This window comes from Leopardus geoffroyi, chromosome C1 (assembly GCF_018350155.1).
Source record: "Leopardus geoffroyi isolate Oge1 chromosome C1, O.geoffroyi_Oge1_pat1.0, whole genome shotgun sequence".
Classification (NCBI taxonomy): Eukaryota; Metazoa; Chordata; class Mammalia; order Carnivora; family Felidae; genus Leopardus; species Leopardus geoffroyi.
Genome location: NC_059328.1, coordinates 204,690,811 through 204,705,938, shown reverse-complemented (window position 1 = coordinate 204,705,938; position 15,128 = coordinate 204,690,811).

Here is a 15,128-nt window from a genome sequence, read left to right as displayed (position 1 = left end):
CCCTTGGCCTTTTGATATTTTTTTTAAGCACCTGGGACACACATAAGTAGCACAATGACTGGAAAGTCATTGCTCAGCCGCAGACTTGAGATGGAGCCTGTTGCCAAGAATTTCCAAACGCACAAAAGGTTAACATCGAGGCTCTCTGCGTTGGGCCCTTCCAAGAAAGACCATTTTGTATTTTTATACTCAAACCCTCCCTGTGACGGGAGCCCCTAGCCGAAAACTGGGGGACAGAAAAGATGGAGAAAAAAAACCAACACTTTTTATTTATTCTCTTTATAAGTCACCAATGAATTGAGCTACTCTATCAGCAAAGCTGGAAAATCCTGCCTGTCCGGATTGTCACTTATATCAGTAGCATTCTTGACCTTCTCCAAGGCTAGAACTACTGATGATTAACTTCCGGGAATACGCATAGTAACTATTTCAGACCCGTGAACTCTCACGCCTTCTCAATGTCAGCAGACACCCACATCAAGCAAATATCTTCTCAGAAGGCTGTAAGATTACATTTCATTTTTGGAAGTGACCATTCCAGCTACCAAATGGTAAGACTCTCTCTGAGCCTGCCAAGGACCCTGGCTGACTTCCTTCCAGATAAAGGCACTATCTGCATAAGACTAGCATTGCCCGTGTATCAGCAGTTTCTGCACCAGAGACTGTATCTGAAATCTAACTGCCAATTTCCACACATCTGCAGAGGGAAACAAAGGGTCACATTTCAAAGGCTTCCAACCCAAGGAGACCCAGTTAGAGCATCTGCAACACAATCAGTTGTACGACAGGGCAGGGGAGGTGTGGTATGACTCACAAATACAGACAGCAGTCCGGGAAGAGTATCCTGGCCGTCTAAATTTACCAAGATCCACTCAAGATTCTACTGCAGGACTCACAGGGTTTTTTCTCTCTGACAACCAAACCCAAGAGGTTTGCCAAAATAGAATTCTAGTGTAGGGGGAAAGAAGCTAAAGAATTCTGCATTAATAACACCTTTACCCACAGGCGGAACATATTTTCATCTGCACACATCACGAACCGGAGATCTTAGGTTATTAAAGGTGAAAGAGGCTAATAGTCTTTGGGATGGCTCTCTTGGGATGCCTATTTGCATAATGAAGTTAATACAGGGCATCCCAACTCAGCATTTCTTTGGGATCAGGTACTTGTAGTCACTCACAATATTTTAAATTCGCTAACTAAATTACGTTGCAGAAGAACCGTTGGTAGCTAATCTCAAAACCATGTCTACAAATAATTCATGACCAGATCTACCAATGAAGAAGAAGCCTAATTGGTAAAGATGTATGGTGTAATTGATCTGTCTTTTGGAAAATATCAAATTAATGCCTGCCTAAAGGTCACCATTGATAAAGATTTAAGTACCGCCGAAGTCGTCTGCATAATCTAACCTCAGAATTGAGGCCCCTGCCCTGCTTTGGATTCCTAAAGCCCAGACACCTAGATCAGGGAGCTCTTTCTGCCTGGTGCTATTCTGTATCCAGGGAAAGAAAACCAAAACTTTCAGCCAGGGTCTCATTTTCACAGTGAGTCATTGCACAGCCATTATACTTAAAATTATGGAACTCAAACTGCAGGAAAAAGTTTAGCATGAAAGATTAGGTTGGAGTACATTGATAACTTTGTTTTAAAAGAGAGAGATGGGGTTCATCTACCACAAAGGAAGAATTTAATATGTGTGGTTCATTCATTGGATATCTTTCTCTGTTGTTTTGACTATAAATGGTCTTACTTTAAAGAGCAGCTCGTTGGGGCGCCTGGGTGGCGCAGTCGGTTAAGCATCTGACTTCAGCCAGGTCACGATCTCGCGGTCTGGGAGTTCAAGCCCCGCGTCAGGCTCTGGGCTGATGGCTCAGAGCCTGGAGCCTGTTTCCAATTCTGTGTCTCCCTCTCTCTCTGCCCCTCCCCCGTTCATGCTCTGTCTCTCTCTGTCCCAAAAATAAATAAACGTTGAAAAAAAAAATTTTTTTTTAAATAAATAAATAAATAAAGAGCAGCTCGTGTTGGGGGCTTGAACAGGTAGAGTGCAGAGGATTTTTAGGGCAGTGAAAATATTCTGTACGATAATGTAATGATATCCGTCATAACACATTTGTCCAAAACCATAGAATGTACAACACCAAAGGTGAACCCGAAGGTAAACTATAGATTTGGAGAGATAATGATGTGTCAGTATAGTTTCCTCAGTGGAAACAAATGTACCACTCTGGTGGGGGTTGCTGATAAAGGGGGAGACTGTGCATGTGGGGGGGGGGGGGCCAAGGAGTATTTGGGAAATCTCTGTGTCTGTCTCCCTCTCAATTTAGCTATGACCCTAAAACTGCCCTAAGAGTCTATAAATAAATAAACCCAAGCCTTCACAAATAGTAACAGTAATGAAAATTAATATTGACTGATTATTTCTTATGTGCCAGGGACTCAGCTAAGTGCTTTACATGGATTAATTCACTTCTTTCTCACAGCCTCTCTGTATCATGGGTGCTAATAATATACCCATTTTTATAGATCATCACAGAAATGGTAAATAATTTGCCAATGATCCCACAACCAGTAAGTGGCTGAGCTGGGATTCACGCCCAGTCACTGAATTCGTGCCTCTGTTGGGAGGTCAGGCTGCAAAAGCAGTGCTTTGATTCTCTTAGTGCTTTGCTTTTTCTATGTGTGCTTGCTATGTTGAAATTGGTATGTGCTTATATCCACATCTATGTATCTCCTCTCTGTAAATATACATGTATTGGGTATGTATGTAGTGCCATTTAATGTGTTAGGAGGTAAGCGTAAGATCAATAAAGAAGGCCTTCTTCCCCAGGGATTTCTGCGTCTCCTCGGATATTCCTTGAAATCCTTAGATCACAACATTTGCTGCTATCCCACCAGTTGTTAACTTGTGAAGAGAGTCATGTTAACTCTTTATCTGTTAAGGCTAAATTTAGCTTCTTTTTCCTTCACGAATAACCTTCTAATCCAAACCACCTCATCTTTTGACTCATAAATTAATGAATTTCCAGAACCAGGCAGAGATAAGCAGCTGCAGGATGCCATGCTAAGTTTTAGGTGAAGACAAGGAAAGCCAGATCGGTGCTGCAGAGAAGAGAAAAAGGGTGTATGAAAATGGGGAGGTTTTGGAGAGCTGGTCACCAGAGAAGGAAAGTGTTTAGAAAGGGGGAAGGAAACTTAGAATAAGTGTGGTCCACCTAGTGGTGGAGCTGCTTAGAATCTGAACTGAAGGAACTTGACGGGCCGAGATGTAATAGGTTAAAAGATTAGAGGTTGTCTCCTTCCCCTTGAGTGGGCTGCACTTTGTGCCTCACTTCCAATGAGTAGAGCATATGCGGAGGGAAAAATAGTAACTTTGCGGTGGAAAGACCTGGCAAACACCACCTTAGCAAAAGGATTAAGCTCAACATCACCTGTGATAAACCATGTTGATAGTGTGCAGCCTCGATATGATGTGATGAGAAGGGCACTTCACCTCTGTGATATTTTCCCTGAAAACCCACAACCTAGTCTCATCATGAGAAAAAATGTCAGGTAAACCCAAATTGGGTAACATACAACAAAACGCTTGACCAGCAGTCTTCCAAACTGTCAAGATCGTGAAAAATAAGAAGACTTTGATTTTCGTCACAGATCAAAGGAGACTAAGATGCCATGACTGAATGCAGTGTGGAACCACAGATAAGATCTTGATGTGGAAAAGGGACAAAGTTAGTGGCTAGACTGGTGAAATCCAAATAAAGTCTACATTGTGAATCGCAGTGTACCAATGTTAATTTCTTAGTTTTGTCAAAAAGCACTTTGGTTATGTAAGATGTTCATATTAAAGAATAATGGGATGAAGACGTCGGGAACTCTCCGTGCTTTCTTTGCAACACTTTTTTGTTTGTTTTCTATAGTTTATACTTATCCCCAAATAAAAAGTTAACTTAAAACTAATTGTGGGTTACGGCTTCATCTCATTAAAACAAGCTTCAGAACATAAGATTTTATTTCTTTTTTTTAATGTTCGTTTATTTATTTTGAGAGAGAGAGAGCACAGGCAGAGGAGGGGTAGAGACAGAGAGGGAGAAAGAGAATCCCAAGCAGACTCCACACTGTCAGTGCAGAGCCCAACACGGGGCTCGATCCCAGGAGCCATGAGATCATTACCTGAGCTGAAATCAAAAACCAGACACTCGACCGAGCCACCCATGCACCCCACAGAGCCTAAGTTTTTTTTCCAAAGGATTTAAAGCATTTAAGAAGATATGTAAGTTTTTAGGGTGTAAGGAAAATGGGGGAAAATGCAGACATCAAGGGGCTGTGCCTTAACCGCACACTGTGTTCAAAAAGCTTAGTGATTACTGGCTATGTAGAGGCTTTATGATAAACAGAAATAAGGCACATAATCAACAAAGTTAAAGGCCATGAATAAAAGTAGGCAGATAGGAAGAGACAAAGGGAAAATCATTTCAGGGTGAAGGCGCCATGTCAACCGTGTTACTTTTGTCGGCAAATTAGGCCAATGCTCTAGAGAGTCATGAAGTGTAAATGAGGCAAGAGTTACATAAGTTAAAAATGCATGTACATAAATTAAACCTGTACGGTCAGGAGAATGAAGATAGGAAGAGCAAGGCATGGATTAGGGGCCAACTCTGGGCACTAATGAGCAAGAATGAAAGTATGAAAGCCAGGGACCTCAATGTTGGTCATTGGTAAGCTCCTCAGATTTCAGGATGGCCAAAGAGGAACAAGGGAGGAGATACTTTACAAAGTTGTTTCAAGCCTGTTTCCTCCAGATGTGACATAAGGAGGCTGGATTATTAACAACTCTTGCCTTTATAACTTTGTCTCCTTCCCTCCTCTTTAACAGCCTAGAGTGGAGAATGAGGCTATAGATCCCAAGTGATGGGGATCCCGACTCTGCTACTAACTGGGGTTTTGAGATCAGCAAATTCTCTTTATCTCTATGTATCTCAATTGCTCCAAGTGAAAAATGAAGAGGTTATACCTGATCAAAAGTCTCTTCCAGGTTGTAAACATCATGTGATACGAATTGGTGAACTACTTTTGGCAAACAATCCCAGAATTTACAATCCTTGTTTATGATATCCAATGATGCATAGGTAAGAATGGTTGGAGTCCACACTGATATAACTGGGCCCTGTGTGAACTTTGCCTCTGTCAACCCAGTGAGGGTTCCATCATTTTGTTAGCGTTTGGGGATATAAGCATCAAGACCATGCCGCTACATCTAAGATTTGCCGTGCTGGTTACTTCAGGCCTTTAAAAGAATGTCATAAAACTTATCTTCCTCTCTCATTGCTTCAGTTTGGGTTCCAGAACACAAAGTATAGGCAATTGGTATAGATGTAACATGAATTCCCCAATGAAAAGAGAGATACAAATTAACTGGAGGTATTAATGATCATTTCATAGTCTCTAAATACTATGGAAACGTTAAAGGTAAACTCTTTGCATTAGATGTTCTCTCATGGGGGAAGAAAGCAAGAAAGAGGGGCTGGGGAGAGAAAAAAAAATAAGGGAGTGTGGTTTTAAGAAGGAAAGAAGAGTCTGTAGAATAGCCAGAAACAGCATCTGAAAGCTTGGAAAAATGAAATTTGCCAAAAAGAAAAACACACAACAACAACAAAAACAAACAAACAAAAAAAAACAAGAAAATAACCTGATTATATTAGAATTGAAAAGTTGTCAACCATCTTAGGTTTAAAATGGGCAGGAAAGGGCACCTGGGGAGAATTAAGAGAACGATAAAATGACCAACTCAGCCCAGTGGGCCCAGAACTTTCCCAGTTTGGGCATTGAAAGTTCTGCATTTTGGGAAATCCTCCCAGTCTTGGACAAATGGGGATGTTGGGTCACCCTAGAAAAAACTATATTCAAATATTGCGTTGTTTTATTTTAAGATGATTCTCACATAGAAATGGTTGGATTTTTCTCTTTATATTTAGTTAAAGGCCAATTAGTTTTATTCTAAATTTATTTTATGCTATGTAGAAACTGTGGAAACTCCCAGGAGTACAGAGTATGGATATATACACATATGCATATACATAAGGACATGCATACACATATAGATATACATATTTCTTATTCTTAAGAAAATGTATCTCTACCTTGTTCATCACCACCTGGCATTGCATAGGCCAGAAACTCACTTAGACTTGGGACCCATCTAATCTTATGACTGGGTCTAGTTTTTAACAAGAAAAGGTACAAAATGCTTTGAAAACTTAAAAGCAGCCCATGCTACTACTGATCTGTTCAAATATAAATACCGCCAGAGCTAAACTATTTTTTCAGTAATCTAAGTTGTTTGACAGGTACAATCAGATGTGATAAGGACGCTTCCTTTTATATATGAAGACAAGACCTACATTAAAACACAGATGTGGCAAAGTGTTAAGAACAATAAACTGGGTGATTTACACTATGTCCATAATATGAAGAGTGAGAAAGGCTTAAATCTACAAATTGAGATGAATAACATATTATTAACAAATAGTGCCAAAGCACATATCCTTGACTCCCACTTAAGATCATGCTCTATTCTTCCCCTTTTCTCTCTGTCTCTCTCTCTCTCTCTTTCTTTTTTAGTAGCACTTTCTTTGCAAAATATAATATGTATATAACCAAAAAAAAAAAAAAAGATCATCCTCTGCATCAAGAAAAATGACTTTCAAATTGGAAAATGTGGATAATGAGCACAGCTATCAGATAACCGGAGTTCAAGGTGCTAGAAGATATCTAAAAAAAACCTCTTTGCTCAAAATAAATTAGAAGTCGTAAGACTCAAATAAGTTATACACCAGGCCATTTGGAGAAAAAGCAAAACAAAACAAACAAAAACCACTTAATTTGCCATGAAAACAAGGTATCCCAGTAGATGATATATGGACACATACACCAATGTTTCAAAATAGACAAATTAAGTTATAAACTAGGAAGTACATCAATCTCAGCTTGCTATTGACCCAGCCCATATTCTGGAATACAGATGAAATCAAGGAACCAATATGAACAATCAACCAGTCGTGCCAAACTAATTTTCATTAAAAAAAAAAAAAAAAAAAAAAAAAAGGAAAAAACGAAATCTTATCAGGGAAGTCAAGGAAACACCATACAAAGAATCTATTTTGATTTCAGCCAGTTTAAAATTTCTTTGTGGTTTGTTTCACAGCGTTTTCCTCTATATCCTTAGAAACAGAAATTTTCTCTCTCTCTCTCTCTGTCTCTGTCTCTCTCTCTCTCTCTCTGTTGATCGATGGATGAATGACAGATCGTTAGGGTGTGGCAACTGATATCACCTACTTTTTTTTCTTAATTACTATAGGTCAAGAGATAGCCTTATCGAGTTGTAGAAGATAGACATCTGGTGATGAAATCACTTTTGAAAAAGAACTTGACAAACTAGAATTAATGATTGCATTGATTTCTATGAAAGTTGCACTCCGTGCCTCTGAAAACAACTTCATCCAGGGAAATGCAGATGATGCCTGATATGACCACAAGATTGTTTACAAAAATGATTGGGAACTTGGATTGATATCAATCTCTTTATGAACCAACGATGTGGCATGGTTTATGAACAACGTTTATGAACGACGATGTGGCAAAAATAGCTACTGCCTGCTAGGCTTGCACCAGTTAGAAGTATCCTGTTTGGAACAAAGAAGGCAGTGTTCTTGCCGTGACAGTCCTTGGTTTAATCTTTGCCACCACATTTTAAGAGAAGGGCTGATTAACTGAGGCTTATCTAGAACAGGGAGACCAGAACTGTGGAGAGTCCAGAAAGTGGGTTATAGCAGTAATTATTGAAGGAAAGAAAGATAACTGGGAACAGAGAACAGTGGAGGCATGATCATTATATTTTAAATATTTGAAGTTCCATCTTAAAGAAAAGGCATTGAATTGACTCAACAAAGATCCAGAAGACAAAAGTCAGATCAATAGGTTGAAAATTTGAATAGGCAAAATGAAGCTCACTGCAAGAAAAAAACTTTCTAGTAGTAATTATAGCTTTTTAATAATAAAAAAAATGAAATACCAGTATTGCCAAGGGTATAAAAACATGAATATTTTCATATAATTGAAATGGGGATGGAAATTGGATCATTGTTTCTGGAAAGGCAATTTGGCAACGTATTTCAAAAGATTTAAAAGCCTATATCATTTAATACAGAAATTCCACTTATAGACACTTACCTACATAATTAGAAATGCTGAAAAAAGTTTATAAAAAAATTAATGGCAGCATTTTTTATAATAATGAACACTTTGAAATGAACTATAGCCATAAGAAACATATATTGCATATGTATATACATACATATGCTATATATATTACATATATAAAATGGAATACTAAGTTGCTATTTTGAACTTTTTAATGTTTTATTCATTTTGAGACAGACAGAGACAGAGAACATGAGCAGGGGAGGGGCAGAGAGAGAGAGGGAGAGAGAATCCGAAGCAGGCCCTGGGCTCTCAGCACAGAGCGCAATGTGGGGCTTGAACCCACAAACCGTGAGATCATGACCTGAGCCGAAGTTGCCTTATCACAGCTTAGGCACCCCACCAAGCTGTTCATTTAAAAGACGTAATAGAAAAATATTTTGTAGAAGCAAATATTCATTATACATTTTAGTTGAGATAAGACAGTTCAATCTTTTCGACATAGAAAAATTAAAAAAAAATTAAATCCACTAAAATACTAATATTGCTACCTGTAAGATGAAGAACAATTTTCCTTCTGTGTGTTTTACTGTTTTTTTTCCAATGTCTAAAATGAAAATATAGACGTTTTGCGATCAGAAACAAACAAAAGACGACGAAGGCACAGAACATGTGTTCTCATATCCCCAATACCTGCTTCACAGTCGGAAAGCTACACATTTTTTTGAATAAATGAATAAATTAATTAAACGTTATAAATATTTTATGGAGTGAACTCTCTAAAAGAGTTAATAGCTTCCCATTACTGGAAATGTTCAAGCAGGGGCTGGATGACTCTCAGTATATTTAGAGGGCATTCTTACTTTGATTTAGAGCCGTGGTTCCTAAAAAGAGACACCTGGGAAACCTAAAATGTTTCCCCATTTCATGAAATACAAATCTCCAGTCCCCATCCCAGCTTCACTGGATCAGAATCTTCAGGGGTTGTTAGAATTTGCCTGGGTTTCAGCAGGTGGACTTTGGAGATTGTTTCCATGCCTCTGGACACCAAACTGTGCTCCTAAGCTGAGGACCAAGGCAGAATGCTATAGAGGTTACTCAGGGCCTTCTAGTCGGCTGTTCACTGGCCTGAAACAGTCTCCCCGCTGAGAGGCAGAGATCACTCCCTCACTTCTTCCACGACTTCATTCAGATGTCACCTCCTCAGACAAGCTCTCCATGACTCCCACAAGTTGTAGCCCTTTCCAAAGGCTCCCACCCATGTACACCTGCTCTGGTCTTTGCCTCAGCATCTAAACCAATTTCTACAATAGAATCCACTTGTCATATTTATTATTTACGGTCTGTCTCCCCCTACCAGAAAGGAAGCTCCATGAAAAAAGGAATTTTTCTTCTCTATTTTTGTCCCTTTAAGTATCCCAGAATAGTGCCTGGCACATAGTAAGTATTCAACGACTGTAAGTGAACAAAGAGAATGAATGGAAGACTATCTAAGGTTCTAGTCGAAGAGGCTTGGCTGCTGCTTTGTGAGAAGTGATGTCTTGGGTGAATCTATTCCGGAGGTCAGCAAACTTTTTCTAGAAAGGGCCAGATAGAAATATTTTCAGCTTTGTGGGTCATATCCTCTGTTGCACCTACTCACCTCAGCCATTGTAACACAAAGGGAGCCAGAGACAATACATAAATAAATGAGTATGGTTACGTCCCAGACCTGGCCCTCGGGCCATAGTTTGCTGACCCCTTGCTTTATTTACATTTCTGGAAACTTCATCAAGTCAGAATTCTACAAAGGAATTGCTTATCTGGCTTTGCCAACTCTTAAGTCCAAAGCCCCTTGATCTAAAGGATGGGGATCTTGGGGGAGACGTGTCTTTTTGCTGAGACCAGAAGGGGTTCTTCAGCTGGGTCTTTATAAAGACATCAAAAGATTTTGTTGATGATGGCAAATTCCACACACCATGGGAAACAGATGAAGCTTTGTGTAATTAAAGAGTACAGTGGATTTTGCTACGAACTTCCAATTTTTCCTCACTAGTTACAGAGGTAAACATCCTAGCTGACATTTTGTGGTGCTGCCTGCCCTCCACAGCCTATATTTTTTGCCTCATATCTTGGGCTTCTTCTTCTTCTATTACTTTGAGGTCACAACGTCTCAAACCAACCTTTGAAAAATGATTTTGCCTCAGTGAGTTTCTACAGAGACTTTTAATTCCCTTCAATATGCCCTACTCATTATAGGTACATAAGGCCGCAGCACTCTGTGGGGAATCATCTCAGGGATTCTATCATTCCCCATGGAGCTCTGCGGGTTCAGCATTTTCTACACAGAATAGAAAGATGAGGAGGGGACATGTGGCAGGGGACATAGTTTAAACTATAGCATGAAGAGCATCTCTCTGCTTTGCCTGATCTTGAAAACACTCCCCCCATGCAAAACAAAATTCAAAAATGAAAAAATAAAAACACCACCCCATTTGGAAGGAATGTTCTGGTGTACTGTAGGACACAGACTCCTTGCAGAGAGTAGCACAGAATGCTGCTGTTACATTGCCTTACACCCAATACCAACATGGCACCCATCTCTTTGGACCAACCAAACTGAAATATTTAGGTCAGTCTTCATTTCAAATATCACACTCCATTATCAGAACAAATCTACTGATTTTGTCACAGAAAATATTGTTCTTGTTATTGTGGAGCCAAAATGAAGAACAGCAGACCTCAGAAAAACACATTCCTATTTTCTGCAAAATGCCAACATTGTCCACTCAGAATGTCCTCCAATTTCTCTTAAAGACTTTGATTTAAAGCTTATACATGCCAAAGACATTTCTCTTAGATGTTGTTTTTTAGAACCTATGGGACTATTTTTTGTCTTCATTCTCTGCAAAAAAAAAAAAAAAATCAACATGTGGTGTCTTTTTTCATAGGCCATTTAACTTCTTCAACGCAGGATCATTTTGTGAGCATTTCTGTCTCTTCTGGAGCACTCAGCTCTGGGCCCTGGCTCAAGGAAAATTCTGCTGTCCTTCCGCATCCCCACAGTGGGCACTGGCCTGAACCTGGGCCCTGTCTCTGGCTCTGTACCCTTGCTCAATCCTCCCCAAGGGAGAAGTGGCTGATCTTGCTGGTGTTGGTCTGACCACCACTGAGCTCCTTCACTGGTATCCAAGGTCACTGCTCCACACAGCCCCTCTCCTCTGCTTCCTTTCCACCTATGATAAACCCAAAGGCACAGGACGAGTGTGATATCATGAAATATATAGTTGGTCTTTGTCCCTTATTCTGGCACAGGGCTCCTGAAATCCTAGGCATTTCCTAAGTGATGAAAGTAAACGTATATTTTGTTATGCTAATGAGGTGACTTTTGGACCCTATCTAAAGATGGAGGCTGGCTACCAGAGGTATCAGCTTTGTGACTAGAGGGTTAGAACCTTAAGTCCCACTCCCAGACCTCTAGGGTTTTGGGTGGGAGAAGGGTTGGAGATGGAGTTCAGTCAATGGCCAATGATTTAATCAGTCGGGCCTATGTAATGAAGCCTCCATAAAAACCTACAAGTATGGAGTTCATAGAGCTTCTAGGTTGGGGACCAGAACACTTTCACATGCCGCTGTGCTAGACCCAATCCATGGGGACAGAAGCACCTTTGTTTGGGACCCTCACCTCTTCATCCGGCTGTCAAAACATGTCTTTTTATATCCTTTGTAATAAGCCAGTAATCTGGTGAGTAGTTTCCCAAGGTCTGTGAGCCACTCTAGCAAATTCATTGAACCCAAGGAGGGAGTCATGGGAACTCTGATTTATAGCCAGTTGGTCAGAAGCATAGGTAACAACCTGGACTTCCTATTGGCATCTGAAACGGAGGGCATTTTTCTAAGACTGAGCCTTTAACTTGTGGAATTTAATGTTATCTCTGAATAAATGGTGTCTGACATTAGTTGAATTGTAGGACACTCGGCCGGTATCCAAGAATTGCTTGGTGGTGCAGGAAAAAAAACCCCACAAATCAGAATTGGGGTCCAAATTGTAGCCAGCCTCACAACGTCTCTGCTATTCCATGGTTTCTGCTGGTTATTGAGTGGGTAAGTGAAGAGAAGCCTTCAGTATAGAGCCAGGTCCCAAAGTATAGATCAGGCAGACATCAGTGGATTCTCCTTCACATCAGTTCTTTGTGTGAAGCCTTCTCTGTTCAGAACCCTAAAGGAGAGCTCCCTAACCTCCAACACCTTAAATAATAGTATTGAATGAATGAAAGTTTTAGTTGCCCGAATCCCTACCTCTTAGCTTGTTCCCCAACTGTTATTCATTAGAAAATACTGCACAGACTTTAAACTGACAGGGTACTCTTACTGACTATCGAGTCAACACAATCAAATATGTCTTCTGTCTTATGTGTGTTCTTTTACTTGCTCTTCTAAAGACTCATTAATTAATTAATGTCAGAGTAGGTATTAATTTGTCTAAGTACTATATCCATATGTTGACTTGTCTCCTAAGCATATGGAATCATTTATCTAGTTTTGAGAAATATTATACATATTTCTGTGGTGATAAATTGGAATATATTCAGCCAATTCATTTCCCTTCCTGTTTTCTTCAGGTAAGACTGATATAGGAAAGCAAATAGCCTTTTATCCCTATTAGATAGCAGCATTTTATACCTATTCATAGAGGACCTAAAAATACCCCCAAATAATACTTGTAATTGCAGGCAAAGGAACTCTATTAGTACATATTTCTTGTACACACACACACACACACACACACACTGTAGGCATTCATGATAGAATACACGTGAATACTACTGCTGACATCAAAAACTCCAATTACCCCAGGATTTGAGTGCTGACTGGGTCCTGATTTATTTTAAGCACATTAGGCAGTATAATGAGTAAAACAAATACTTTGAGGATCAGATTTAAATGGAGAAATGTAAAGGAATTCAGGTGTAAGTCTGATTTCCATGGTTATTTCTTCAATTGTGGTAAAGTCTTGGCTGCCACCAGCATCAATTAATGGTCTAGATTTCCAACAAAAACAAGGAGTCCTGCTCAGAATGGATTTACAGAAAATGTGGTCAATCTGATCCAAAGCTACCAAATTGGCACATTTACTAGACGTAAATGGAGCAGACCATACTTCACAAGACAATGATGACAAAAGAATCTGGTGCATAGAAAATTATTGTCTTGGGGGGGTGAGGAAAGAAAAATAACTTTATTGGCCATTACTTGTCCAACTGGCTATAATAACCCACATGCCCATTGTGCCTAACAGTTTAAAATATGTCTTCATAAGCATCATCTTATAAAGTCTCACAACAACCCTGTGAAGCTGATATGCTTGTTTTAGCAGATGAATAGATGGAGCTCTGAACAATTAAATAACTTCCTCTAATGTCACATAGAAACGGTTCAGACAAACGACCGTACAAAGGGCTGAAACTACTAAATAAATAAATAAATAAATAAATAAATAAATAAATAAATAAAAACAACCATTCATTGTAAACCTCCAGAGTGCAGCACTGTGTCTTTCTTTGTGACCCAAGTAGAAAACCTCATTCACCGGCAGCATTTTCCTTATTGGGGGTGAACCATTGGTGGCCTGTGGGATACGGCAGACCGTGAGGTGATGGAGGGGACTCTATGGACAGGACACTCTTGGATAACAAGTGTTAACACATACTTCCTTGAAGCCCACTGGTAATGAATTCATCTGCAGCCGGTTCTGAGACATATATAACACATTCCTCCTTGGGTTTCCAGGGACTCAAGGATGTGATTTCAACAAAGCAAAACAATCTTACTCATAAATCACTGATATTGTTCAATTCTGAATCTTGCCCCTTTCCTCACTTCTCTCCATTTCTAGACACATACGTCTAAGGCATGAGAACAAAGCAAATTCCAAAAAAATATCCAAGCCATATCTTACAATTAAAAAGTGCAGTTTTGAACTTGAATAGAAAGATCCACTGTACAAGTTATTCTTAGAACACCAAGCCGCTCAAAGACCTAGTAGCCAGTTTCCTTGGGATTACAGCACTTCAGAGGTGGACTTATGGAACCATATATGTTCAAGTTGGAAGGGGATACAGGCCCTCTAATCCACCCTCTGATTTCCCCAATGAAGAAGTCCCAGGGACAAGAAGTAGTGATTCATAGATGATGCAATGAATTAAAGTCTGGGCAAAACTTAAAAACAAAACCTTCCTGACCTCTGTCTAGGGTTTCTCTGCTATGATTTCATAGTAAGAAGGTAAGAAGTAAGATTTGTTGGCTCTAAGCTACATGGATGTTTTCCCCTTCCTGTGAACATGAGCCAAAAAATTTCTTTTCACCTCTTACTTCTGAACTTTCTCAGGAGAAAATAAACTAGTCAAAGTAAAGGCAAGGAGGGAAGTATATACATATTTTGCAAGCTCCGTCTTGGGCATTAAATTGTTTTATATTGAGGTCAAGCCTCTTTAAATGTGATCCTACCCAGCACTAGAATCTTGGCGTACTGGAGACATGAGGACATGAGTTGCCCAATTAGCCCCTATATGATATTGGGGATCAAATAAAAATGGTGAGTGGTAAGGGCATTGGTATAAGCAAGGAGTGACTTGGGGGGGGTGGTCTAATTTGAAAAGTTTGTTTGAAGGCACAAGACGAGTTATAATATGGTAATACCAGTATAATGTACTAAAGAAACAAAGCTAGGGATTTCATTAATTCTATCTCAAGAAGTTCGAGAAAGTGTGCCAGGGGGTGGCTAACTAACGTTTGTGATAGTCCTTGAAATATGAATATCCATGAAGAGAGAAACAATGGTAGAAGGAACACCACAAAAAGAAAAGAAAGCAGAAAACGATGTCTCAGTGGGAAACAGCGAATAGCCTCGTATGACTAAGAAATCAAGTTCTACTGCAGAAAGTGAAAGGAGA